The sequence below is a fragment of the Cupressus sempervirens genome, chromosome 4 (genome assembly GCF_028749045.1).
Source record: "Cupressus sempervirens isolate cs-2001-9-10 chromosome 4, ASM2874904v1, whole genome shotgun sequence".
Taxonomy (NCBI): domain Eukaryota; kingdom Viridiplantae; phylum Streptophyta; class Pinopsida; order Cupressales; family Cupressaceae; genus Cupressus; species Cupressus sempervirens.
In genome coordinates this window covers 721,550,341-721,561,231 of record NC_143121.1, presented here as the reverse complement: position 1 = coordinate 721,561,231, position 10,891 = coordinate 721,550,341, and positions in this window count along the sequence as shown.

Here is a 10,891-nt window from a genome sequence, read left to right as displayed (position 1 = left end):
ACTATGAGAGCCTCATATTCAGCTATATTGTTGGTGCTAGAGAATTATAGCTTGAAGGATTTTGGAATGTAATCTCCTTGAGGTGTGACCAACAATATTCTTGCCCTTGATCTATGAGATGTGTGTGAGACATCAAAATAAATTTTCCATGGGGGTTGTTCTTCAATTAGAAGCTCATCTGGAAATTCTGTGATCAAAGGATATGCATCTATTAGAGGTGCATTAGCTAAGTGATCTACTATAGCTTGCCCTTCGATTTTCTTTTTGTCCACATATTGGATGTCAAATTAGCTAAGGAGCATAACCCATTTGGCCAAACGGCCTCTAAGTGTTGTTCTAGAGAACATTTACTTGAGAGGGTCAATCTTGGAGACTAGTTGGATGGTATGACTTAGCATGTAGTGGCAAAGCTTTTGAGTTGAGAAAACAACTGCCAAACAAGCTTTTTCCATAGGAGTATAATTGAGTTCATAACCAACTAGAGTTCTACTAATGTAGTAGATGGCTCTTTCTCTGTCATAGTCATCGAGCTATGCTAGAAGTACCCCTAGAGCAGTAGGCATTGCTGATATATACAAGATCAAGGGATGACCAGGAACTGGTGGAACCAAGATAGTGGGATTGATGAGATACTACTTGAGATGATCGAAGCTATCTTGACATAAAGGATCCCACTTGAATTTTTATCCTTCTTTAGTAAATGTGCAAATGGTGTACACTTATCTGCAAGTTGGGAGATGAAGCATCAAGTGGATTGAAGCTTTCCCTGAAGAGTGCAAACCTATTACAGTGTCTGGGGAGCAGACATGTCTAAGATAGCCTTGAACTTCTTGGGGTCGATCTCTATACCTCATTTAGAAACTATAAAGCCTAGAAGCTTGCCAGATGTGACCCCAAAGACACACTTCTTGGGATTCAGCATGAGATGATATTTGGCTAACCTATCAAAGACTTTCTCTAGGTTAGCAAGATGATCCATGAAGGTGTGAGATTCAACCAAGATATCATCCACATAATCCTCCAAAATGCTATGGATAAGATCATGGAAAATGGTTGTCATAGCTCTTTGATAGGTAGCCCTAGCATTCTTTAGGCCAAAAGGCATCATGTTGTAGCAAAAGGTTCCCCAAGGGGTAGTGAATGCTATCTTATGTTGATCCTCTTCTACAATATTGATTTGATTACACCTAGAAAATCCATCCATGAGGGATAGAATTTCATGTCCAACTATAAGATCCACAATCATATCTATGTTGGGCAAGGGAAAATCATCTTTTGGACAAGCTTTGTTAATATCTCTAAAATCATTACAGATTCTGATGTCATCAAAAGGCTTAGTGACGAGGACCATGTTGGAGATCCACTTTGAGTAGTCAATAGGTCAGATAACCTTAGTAGCTAACATTCTTTCTAACTCAGCTTTGACCAGTAATGCCACCTTGGGGTGCATTTTTCTAAGCTTTTTTCTAACGGGCTTGATCTTTGGATCAACTGCAAGATGATGAACTACAAGCTTTGGATCAAGTCTTGGCATGTCCTGATATGACCATGCAAATCAGCCAATGTTCTCTCTTAAGACCTCAAAGAGGAGGTCAGCTTGGTCTTGTGATAGGGATGCAACAATGTGAACAAGTTTGGGGATCTCTGATGAAATGATGTTGACTTCTCAAGTATCCTCAATTAGAATAGAAGACACCTCTAGTCGATTATCTTGAGGAGGTAATGCTAAATCCTCATGTTCTGCTTGTGACTCTAGATTTTTTTGTTGAGGGGCTCCATTTGCTGCCTTAGCTAGTCCTAGATTCACCTTAGTTCCAGTTTTGGGTGTATCAGAACTAGGTTGGAGATTTTCTCCAAAATACCCCTTGGGATCTAGCTTACAGATATAGGCAGAATCTAGCTTTGTTTCCTTGTGAGGAGTTTTGGCTCCCATGAATCTCAAAAGTGCTTCCTCTGATGTGAACTCATCAATGTGTATGACACTTGGTTGGTCCCAATCTATGAGTTGTGTATGGGCAAGTGGTAGGTCAATGAAATGGATGGATAGTTCTTGGAGAATAGAGTTTCCCAAGAAGATTTGGTCTAGGATATCATTGTAGGCTCTCTTTTCAACTTCCTCAAGAATGTATTCAATTTTGACAAGGTGGTGGTGAATGTTTGAAATAGCATGACCATCCGTATTAGTGCCCCCAATTGTGGGTATGCCAAAGCTAAAACCTGACTTCATTTCCCACTTACGTGCTTTCATAGGGCACTGGATGCCTCTTTCTTCTGGTCCTAGACCACCACCTTGATAGTTCCATTTGTTAGTGATGAGCTTATTTTCTTGGGGATACTTCTGGCTGAAGTGATCAAGGCGTGCTTGATTTCTTGGAGGTGTATCCTTATGTAACCAATTGTTGATATCTAGAGTGAGCTCCTGATGAAGAGGGATTTTCAAGGATACAAAGATTGTTGGGAAAAACTATTTGTATCAAGGATGTGGAATCTCCTTAGCTTTGTGATATGTCAATCATCCATGGGCATGTGGATCAAGTGGGAGTTCCCTGACAGCAAATGCATCTGACAAACAACCTTTTTTATTGATCTTCATGGTAGATAGGGTGGAGGTGAGGATGGTTTTTGGGTCATTACAAATGTGGGATGAGCTGGCAATGGCCATGTCAATATCAATTCCAGGGCAATGGTTTGCATATGAAGCTTCAACCACATTGCAGTAAGCAAAAGGTTCTAGATTAGCATGGATGGTTACCTCAATGCCCTGGTGCAAAAATTTGACACACTGATGGTAAGTGGATGGAACGACTTTCTTGACATGAATCCATGGGAAACCAAGGAGGATGTTGAATGGTAGGTTTAGATCAATAACATGACAAAGTGTTTCTTGGATGACTGGCCCAACCTTGATTGGCAACAAAATAGTTCCTTCTGTGGTTCTTTCCAAGTTGTCATAAGCTTTGATGGTGATAACCTCACTGATGATATCTGCCTCAGTATACCCAACTTGTTTTATGAATTTTAGGGTGCAAATATTCGAGGATGATCCATTATCTATCATTACTCTTTTTACGAAAAAATTGGATACCATGATGGCTATGCAAAGTGGAAGGGTGTGATCTAGCTTGACCATGGGTATGTTGGTGGGTTTGAATGATAGGGCACATGATGAGGATAGGTGTCCAAAAAGATTACAAAAATCAATAGCATTGATATCTAAAGGGATGCGAGATTATATGAGAGCACTATCAAGGATGTTTTTGTATACAGGACTAGTGTGGAGGAGGTCTAAAATGGAGATTTGGGCTAGCATGTTCCCAAGCTGTTCCAAGATATTGTATTGGCTTTTGGACAGAGCTGATGATACTGCTAGGGTTGATAGTGCTGATGGGATTGATGGGTCTGTGATGTTCAATTGTACTCTTCGAGTGGTGACTACACACTCATTGTTTAGGCCTTGGATATTGATAACATTGGTAGAAGGCTGTTTTTCAGATATACAACTGATAAGGCTACCATAGTCTATGTAGGAGGAAATGTGGTCATTGTTCTTCCCATGCTATTGGTTTGGCTGGCAGTTGTTGGTATTGTTGTTGTTGGTTTGGATAGGTGATTTTCTAGTATTTTGGTTGTTGTGGGGTGGAAAAGCATTTTGATAGATCTATAAGCCTGCATTGGGAGAGGTTTGGGCACCAACAGTGATTTCTTTCTGATCAATGAGGTCCTATACATAATCTTTTAGTTTCATGCATCTAAAGGTGATGTGACCTTTTACCCTATGAAATTTGCAGTCCTCATTGTATTTGTACCATGCATCTTTGGATTGGTCTAGGTCAATTTCCTAGGTAGGAGGAAATTTGATGAGGTTTTCTTTAGTCAATTTCTAAAAAATGACATCCAATGGCTCACCAAGGGGTGTATAGTTTCTAGGTGTAGGTTGGAACTTAGGCTTTGGTCCTGCAACTACATTGATGGCATTAGCTTGATTGCTAGACCCTTGAAAGTTGGGTCTTGGATTGTGGCTTTGATAGCTTTGGTGATTTTGTTGTTGTTAGTTGATGGCTTGTTGATTGTTTGGTTGATACAGTGGGTTGGACTAATTTTGGGAAGGACCAACAATATTCACATGTCTCATATTAGTAACCCCATCGATTGCAACATGCTTTTTTTGTTCCAATACCTAGACTAATTTCTCAAAAATGACATCCAAAGGTTCACCAAGGGGTGTATAGTTTCTAGGTGCAGGTTCAAATTTGGGCTTTTGTCCTGCAGCTACATTGATGGCATTAGCTTGATTACTAGACCCTTGAAAGTTGGGTCTTGGATTGTGGTTTTGATAGCTTTGGTTATTTTGCTGTTGGTAGTTGATAGCTTGCTGATTGTTTGGTTGATATGGTGGGTTGGACTGGTTTTGAGAAGGACCAACAATATTCACATGTCTGGTGTCAGTGACGCCATTTGTTACAACATGCTTATTTTTATTCCAATACCTAGACTTGTCATTGGAATGTGATTGATTTTGGTTGGCTTCCTTGTAAATCTTGACCACACCATCTTTAATGAGTCCTTGCTCAAGGATCATTCCTTTTTCTTTGATATCTTTGTAGGTCTGCAAACAATTCATGGTCATGTGGTGAGCCAAGCTGGGATGGGCATTATCAATAAAAATTTTCACCAAATATCATTCTAGTAAGGCACAAGATATGTGGGTGGTAAGGGTTTTCCATCTTTGTAGATATTTAGGAAGGCTTTCTCCACCTTTTTGCTTAGTGTGGACAAGATCAACTACTGATAGTTGTATTTCAACAAGATGGGCATATTGGGCTACAAATGCCTTAGACAATTCAACAAAGTTTTTAATTGTGCCATATGGGATTCTATTAAACCATTCAAAAGCTAGTCTAGCCAGGCTTTTGGGAAAGAGACGTAAGAGGAAGACATCACCATATGCCACTTCTTGGAAGTGCATGTAAAATTCTTTGATATGTGTGATAGGGTCTCCTTTTCCTCTGAATTTGTCAAACTTAGGTATCTCAAAGTGTTTAGGAAATGGTGTCATGGTAATGGCTCTATCAAATGGGTAAGGACACACATTCTCAAACTTGAAGATTTTTGGATCATTTCCCTCTTGGATGTTCTTCAAAGCTATCTTCATGGCTTCCCATTTTGAATTAATGGGTGATGGCTAGGGTTCCCCCAATATAGGAGTGCACTAAGGTAGGTATGCACTAGATGGGGCAATGGAATATGGATGGCTTTTAGGTATGGGCTGGTAGGGATTGTACATTGCTTGGGCAACTGAATGGTGGATGATGGGTTATTGAGGTGGAGGTGGCACATATTGTTGCATGTGTTGTGAGGCTTTCTTCTGGTATGCGATTTGGGATAGAGATTGAGGGATGTAGGCTAGCTATAGGATAAATGGATTGCTTTGTGGAGGTAAGGTATATGATGGTTGTGAAGCTTGGGGAAAGGATCGAGGAGCTTGTGGAAGTTGACTTTGGATTTGAGGAGTTTGACCAATATATGTGGGTTGTGCCCCCATTTGGGAAGGTATTTGCATGGAAAAAAATTGGTGGTTGGTGGTGGTGGATTTCCTCCTAGAAGTGGCATAGAAAAATAGTTAGTAATAGGAGGTAATGGATTAGTTGGTGGTGGAAGTGGTGGGAATTGAAAGCTTGGAAATGAACCTGATGGGGTTTGATAGCTTGGTGGCTAGATTTGAAAGTTTGGTAGAGTGGTGGTAGGAGCTTGGGTCACTTGAGAGCTTGGAAGAACATTGGTAGGAGCTTGTGGGGTTTGATAGCTTTGTGGAGTGAGGGCAGTAGCTTGAGGATTTTGGTTGATGGCACTGAGCTCCAAGGACCTAGTGGAAATGATGGAATTGTGCTCTAAGCTGAGGTAAACAAGCTGGGGGTGATGAAAGGTTGATTACTTGGCCCCATGGGCGACATCCCGGTTGTATATTGCTGAGGTTGGCCTAATATTCTAGCAATAATTTGGGAGATGGGTGGACATGGAAGGTTGGGTTGGAGAGCAGAAACAACAATAGTGAAGGGAGTGAATAATGAGGTGTTTTGGGCAAAGGGGGTTTGGGATGGAGTGGTATGGACCAATGGTATTTCAACTTGAGTGGAGGCTAGTATGTTTGGATCTGTTGGATCATATGGGGTGGGTTGAGGCTCTCCTTTTGATATATACAAAGGATGACTTAGATCATAAGAGCCTATTGGGAGTGGTAGTTGTCCAAACAATGGGTGATATGGATCTGATAAGGGAGGAGGTCTTCCAAAGTCAAAGGATCCTATATTGTCCCTTCAAAAGTTAGCCATGATTGTTTCTTTGTTCTTGTCTATAATGGCGTTCACCAACACTACATTTCCTAGTTGGTTCATGAAAGCTTCAATGTCAGTAGGTGATGGTATAGTGTTCTCTGGGCTGAAGGATGGTTGAGTGCTCAAGGGGACTAATGCTGTTTGATCCAAATGATATGGTTCCATTGTTTCCTTCTTCTTCTTGGCTAAGCAAGTGACGAGTGGCATGAAAATGTAGAATGTTCCTAGGGATGAGATGCAATATGATTTCCTAGGTTGAGGTAAAGCTATATGACAAACCTAAGGAGGATTGAGTTGGGGATTCTCACTTCAAAGATATGTTGCCAAAGCATGAAAGGTCTGCTTTCCTATGTGCAAGCTTGGTGGTAATTATGTCAACTTAAGGATAGATTGATGATCCTTTAGGAAAAACATGAGATTGACCACGTGTGGATCCCAACCTTTAGCTCAAGGTGATGAGGGATGACAAGTGACAAGGATAGATTACCCTAGAAAAAGCTTTGTCAAAGGGATAACCTTGGTGAGGCTGATGGATTTGTAAGATGGTAGGAATAGTAGAATCTTAGCAAGGTGAAAAATATTTTGAATGCTTGGATGTGAGATTTAGGCTTTTGGGATGCTAGCTAGGTTTGAGGGGATTGGTTTGATTCTAAGGTAAAGATCTAAATGAGATGGATGAGCTAAAATGCTTAATGGGATAACCTAGAATGGCTGGCTTACCTACAAGGATGGCTCTAAAGTAAAGCTTATGCAAGAAGATGTGGAGAAACAAGGGGTCTTGAAATGTCCCTTTTATGATTTTATATGATATTCCCAACCTCTAATCATATTTTCAAGATCAAACAACTAATATCACAAAGATCCACCAAATTTCTCAAGAAACCCCAAATCGGGTATGCCAGAAATTGTGCCAAAAGCTTCACAGCTTCACCTATTATTAATAAATATGAAAGTGGACATTTTTACAGAAATTTCAGCAGCATAAAAGCCTAAAAAATGACATTTCCAGATCCGTATATCCTTTACACAATAGTTCTCAAATGTAGGACAAAAACTATGCTCATCGGGCTCCCGAAATTAACACAAAAATGCCCGAAAACATCACAAAAACACTAATAATCTATCTCAGAAGTTTAATCACATCCCAATACATATTCAGCTCTATTTTAACACCTTAAAGTCTGAAATACAGCAGCAACCCAAAATGATATGAAATACTCAACTGAAAACACCAAACTCATACAAAAAAACACACCTGAAAACCCACAAATCTGCACTGTTCAGCAAAAAGGAAAACTCTGTATGAGCATGCACATGGAGTGGCTTCAAATTCCCATCCTTAGCCTTCTTGGAAACCTACAAACTCCCATTCTTGGGTCTCCCTAGAAACCTGCAAACTCCCGTTCTTGGGTCTCCTTCTCCACAAGTTTGGCAGCCTCTGAAGAATAACAAAGAATGAGCAAAAATCAAGTTCTGGAATCTGCCCAAAATGCCTCCAAACCCCTTAAAAGAGGCCATAACCATAACTCACATCCAAGAGAGGTTAATGAAACATATTTTAAGATTAACCCCCTTTTTCTGAAACTTCACTTTCTTGGGCCTGCCTGCCTTAGCAAAGATTATTATTTTTTTATTATTTGAAAAGGGGACATGACAAGTCCTCCACTCCAAAACATTGCTTGTCCTCAAGCAATGGCTGAACAATAAACCAATCAATCCACCTAGATCCCAAATGTAGTCATGAACTATACTACTACCAATTAACATAGGCTCCTGCAATATCCTCTGCAATATGACCAAGAGGAATCCATAATCAAAATGACAATTATAGCTCAACCAAACTCCAAAATCACAACTTCCACAGTCAGAAACTCATGAGAGACAAACTCTTAGAACATCAAAACCCAAGTAGAGTGGACTACCAACACAGTAAATACCATCAATGCATTCCACTGGCCTATATGGAATGTACAATCCAACTTTGCAACAATGGTGAATGCTCTCAAATGAAACTATACCAAGTATGGAGAATCCACACACTGTACAACTCCTGTAGTCAACACAACTCTATAGATCATCGGCCATTGTCTCATAACCATAACTCCCATGCACTCCTGATGGTGAAAAGCCATCACAAGATAAACAAAAAGAAATGGAACCAAAACCAAATTTTCCTGCTATCAACTCCTCAACACAAGGATCAATTGCTAACTGATGTACATACCCTACAATATAATGTTGATTAAAAAAACCAACCTCAGTCAATAGCTCACCATGAACAAGTGATACAACCCACTATGACTGATCACTAGCTAAGTCAGGAGATGTCATAGCCAAAGGAGTAGAATCAATAACAACACCTACTAAAGCATCACTCCAAAACTCCTGCTCTAAGTCATGTATTATCAAGCTATCAACTATAGGACCTATCGCCATGTCGTGCCCATCATAACTCTCATCCTAAGGCATCAAAGTATTCCATAACTGATGATAAGCACTAGGAACCAAAGTACATCTCTGTGTCATAATCTCATCAACATGGTCATCAAAGGTAAATTGATGAGCGTACCTCATAGTGAAATGCCGATAGAATGCCCCAATCTTAGTCAGTGCCTCAAACTGTAATCCAGATGAAACTAACTACAATTGATCATTAACCATGTTGGAACTGACTACTACCTCTGAAGATATCACCAAGGGAGTAGTATTACTAGTAAGAACCATGCCAACTGTTGACTCACCAACATCACACATGATCTTTGATACATCTCTAGTCGCTGTGCCATCAGTACTAGAGGCCACCACCATGTCAGGCATACAACAATCTACTACAACACCCAACTCAATTGAACCTGACTCTAGTGGGAATGAACCTGATATGCCAATGTTAGTATCAAGGATTGATGCATCCCCATCTCCACTGTCTCTGAAAATCTCGACCATGGACATCCTCAGATCACCAAACACTATAGCTTGTGACTGTATAGAATTAGGTAAAGACTGTAGCCACTCTAACTCCATGGTCACCTTAGCCAAATGAAACTATGACTCCTTGAAAGCCAACTGTGTACTCTCAAGAATCTCAAAAGTCACCTCAAGCTGCTCAGTAAGCTCACTCACCTCATCTTCTTTGGCCAACAATGCATCATATTCTGTACTGCCCCACTCTATAAGATAATCTCTGTCAACTACCAACTACATATAATTCTGTCTCAAAATTTGAATAGCCTCCCATAAAGAGTGGATCTCTGTCAAGGAAAGATAACTGCCTTCCAGCTCATCACTAGTAGGAGAACCCCATCCATAAACTACTAACAACTGACGAGCAGCATCAAAATGCTAGCAAGTGATAGCAATTTCTCAGTCACTAACTCTTAACTGATTAGACACATGATGGCATTGGCTTGACTGTCTCATACAAACCTCCTCTGATGTACTGTCTAAAGGAGTATCCTCAAAGTCACTAGTCTCTAGAGCATTACAATCCATACCCTGTGAATCAAATCTAAAGCTCATATCAACATACGAAGTATCAAAAACATTAGCACTGCTGTCCAACACCTCTATACCCAAGGAAACTAAGTCTTCAAAACTGCCCACTACATCCTCCTGGATGTCATCAATGCCAATATGATCCTGGGACTCATCTGTACACACTGCCAAATATGAAATATCATCAACACATTCCAGCAAGTATGGTCGACTAGATATATGAACAAAGCCCAACACCGGTGTATAAAAACTAATACCAACATTGGATAAGCTCCTGGCAAAAGAAAAGACAACACCGTGCAATCTACTAATCAAATCCATGATAGCACCCAAACAATCACTGCTACCAAAAAGTGTTAAATATTTATAGTCAACTGAACCCCAAATGCCAATATAACAATCTCGAGTCCATATCTGTAAACTAGAATCAGCTGGTAATTGAAGCAAAATCCTCACTTGAGTAATATGACCAATACCAACTAACTCCACATACCTGTCATGATGAGATAATGTAGTCACAATATTGTCTTCACTCACCTTCAGCTGGCAGGATAAATCATGTGAAGTACTACTAGCCTCAACCTCATGTGACGAAGCATCTAACTGTGCCTGGTACTCTCTCTTAGAAAAGTCATGAATGCTCAATGTCTGCTCATCTCCACCAGGTATCTCACCATCATGCACAACAACATCCTCATAATCACCATCCTTGCAATCAAATCTATCTATCACTCTTTGACTAAAATCATCAAATTTAGTTACCTAATCATGACCTTGAGTAGTCATTCCATGATACCACCAATCATAGGCTGCATCTTCCAAGTGTAGACTTGCAATTTGAACAACATCACTCTCCTTCATGGGGTTAAGTGTGAAGAAGGTCTGTAATTTTTGTAGCCATGCTCTAGCTGAAATTTTATTTGTTCCATCAAAAGTAGGTGCTATAAACTTGCTTATTTTATTTTTGAGCTCTCTTCCACTTATGTCATGCTCCCTTCTGTACTCTTTCTTGGGCATCAAAGTGTTCATCATATTCACATATTCTCTAAAAGGAACCGAACTACAAA